General features: G+C 36.8%; 1 pseudogene; it reads right to left on the minus strand.

The window, feature by feature from the left end:
• Window positions 1-1,583: 1,583 nt before the first annotated feature.
• On the minus strand, window positions 1,584-2,325 carry LOC104861165 (annotated as a pseudogene).
• Window positions 2,326-2,895: the final 570 nt, after the last annotated feature.

Genomic DNA, 2,895 nt, shown 5'->3' on the forward strand with positions numbered 1-2,895 from the left:
CGGCATGTGTGATTTATACTCATAGAGGTTATTAGGCTTCTCTGCACGGCTCATCTTTAATCTACTTATTTCCCATTCCCCCTTCTTCATCCCTCACCCTTGTTCTCTTGGACCCCTTTGCTATTGTAAGAGATCCATCTCCTTGTCCCCTTTTACCCATTATTTATTATTCTCTTTTAGTTTGACTCACTCAAATGTGAGAGCCCATATATTATTTAATATTATGGTTTATTTTACTCAATATTATATTTTCCAAGTGCATGCATTTTTCTACAGCTCTCCATAATTTGTTAAACTTAGAACCTAGTAGTATTACATTATATATAGATACCATATTTTCCTTGTCCATTTGTCTGTTGATGGGTATCCTGCTTTCAGGACTTAGCTATCATGAGCTGTACTGCAATAAACATTGGTATGCATGTTATCTCTGTAGTATGTCATCTTTTTTTTAAACATTTATAAGATATATTTATTATTTTTCTGAACAAAATGCAATGATTTAAAAAATATTTTTAGACAGATAATTATGAAAAAAGTATTCCAGAAAATAAAATAAAAATGGGCACTCTAACCATTAGATTTCTTTTTCTAATTTTACCCTAACCCCGTATTTAGTTTAGGAAACAAACACAAAATCTGAATTGTTACTAACATGAGAACTGAATCCTTTCAGCATAAATCTAGCACATGCATTTCAAGGTTCTATTGCTATGAATTGTGATCATTTTAATCATGAATAACACCATACAACTGAGCATAAGGTACACAATATTAGACGTGATCATTGTCCCACATTCTCAGATTACATTATAATAAAGCTGACAGCTCTGTCAGGCTTTGAATCCCTTGTGTCCCCAACCCAAACCTTGGAAGCAAACACTATGGACTATCATACAACTTTGCACAAGCTGCAGAAGTTTTGTCTTTCTCTAGGAAATGGTCAATTATTTGATAAATATTAAAACATTGGTAGCAATCCATTTTCTGAGTTTGTTTACCAAACATTTTATGCAAGAACTGACTACATAGAAAGTTCCTTTGAAATTTGGTCTGTAAATTCACTTACAGGTTGGAAATTTGAAACCTGCAAGAAAAGGAAGCGGGAATCCCTAACCCTAACATGTTGTAATTTACATTTTTTGTTTTGTTTTGTTTTGTCTGAGACAGGGTCTCACTATGTAGTTGAGGCTGGCCTTGAACTCACTATGTAGGTCAGCCTAGCCTCAAACTCACATCAATCTTCCTGCCTCAGCCTCCCGAGTACTGGGATTACAGGTGTGGCCACCTTGCCCAGCTCTCCTGTTATAATTACTAAAGGGATATAACATGCATACTAAAAATTTTTGCTCACACAAGGCACAAACTACAAAAGGGATAGTCTTTTCAATAAAAACAAAGAACTACCCCATACCTTTGTTTTGTGAGCACCATAGTAACTAAGATGAAATTAAAGCTGAATTCATTGTCTTCTCTTGTGACCAAAAGAATAAAATAAAAAATTTAATGTCTGACTATGTATTTTCTAGTCATTAATTGAGATGTAATTTTGAAACATTAAAACTGCCTTAAAAAGGGGTTGGGATAGCAGCTATCAAAGCAATATTCAAGCATGATTTCAAGGATGCTTTCAGGTTTAGAGTTAGTCTTCTTTATCAAAAATCTTCACAACTTCACCAAACACTTTATCAACAGATTTAGATGCATCTATTTTCTTGACTTTCCCCATTTCTTCATATAAGTCAATAACTGGCTTTGTTGACTGAAGATAAGTCTGAATCCTCTTTTCCATGCTTACTCTGTTGTCATCACTTCTACCACTACTCTTTCCCCTCTCGACACATCGTTCAACAAATATCTTATTATTACAGTAAAAAAACAGAACAAAAGATACATCTGCTTTCCCATCCATGGTCTTGTTCCAACCTTGAAGGTTGTCTTGATTTCTTGGAAACGCATCAATCAAGAATTTATTCTTCTGAGCATTCGCAGCCATTGTTTGATCCATTTCCCTCTTTAATAAACTGATAGTTATCTCAACTGGCACAATCTTTCCTTCTTTAAAGTACTTTTCAATGAGTTCGCCATACTGTGACTCTGCGTTCTTCCTTTCATCACGAAGAAGTTCTGCAGAAAGATGTGTGTAGCCATATTTCTCCACGATACGGGCGCACTGGGTCCCCTTGCCAGCGCCGGAATCGCGGGGGACGAACAAACGACCAGCGGCTTCATGAGTCCAGGAAATCAGAGAAGCGGCCGGCAGGTCAACAGCGGGGAGCTCGAGCCCAGGACGTGCAGCAGCGGGCAGCGGCAGCAGCTCAGCATACACTAGGTCTCTTGACAGAGCTGGGAAAGGGGCAGGCCGAGCGGGCACCCGGCCCCGACCGCCTGTAGTATATTATCTTAAGCCCTTTTGGAAAGATACTTAGAAGGCGGATAGCTGGGTTTAATGGAACTTTTAATTTCACGTCTTTGAGAAATCTTCATACTGATTTCCATAACAGTTGTATTGGTATACATTTCCACCAAGAGTACACGTGGGAACTTTTATCACTACCGCTTTGCAGCATTTGTTACTGTTTGATTTCTTCTTCTTATTGATTTTATTATTTGTAGAGTAAGATGGAGACTTAGCGTTGTTTAATTTTCATTTCTCTAATGACCAGAAATGCTGAACTTCTTGTATAAATTTGCTGACCATTTGTACTACTTCTTTTGTGACTTGTCTGTTCATTTTCCTTGGCCATTTCTTAGATTTACATATACCAATAATAAAATGTGTGTTTCATTTTAGGTTGTTTAATTTTTTAAAATTTAATTTATTGGTACATTTTAGGTATACAGTACAGTTACATTCATTACTGGGATCTTGTACCTTTACATGCCAGGTCTTGC

Source organism: Fukomys damarensis, unplaced genomic scaffold (assembly GCF_012274545.1).
Source record: "Fukomys damarensis isolate Sample0158 unplaced genomic scaffold, DMR_v1.0_HiC HiC_scaffold_1, whole genome shotgun sequence".
Lineage (NCBI taxonomy): Eukaryota > Metazoa > Chordata > Mammalia > Rodentia > Bathyergidae > Fukomys > Fukomys damarensis.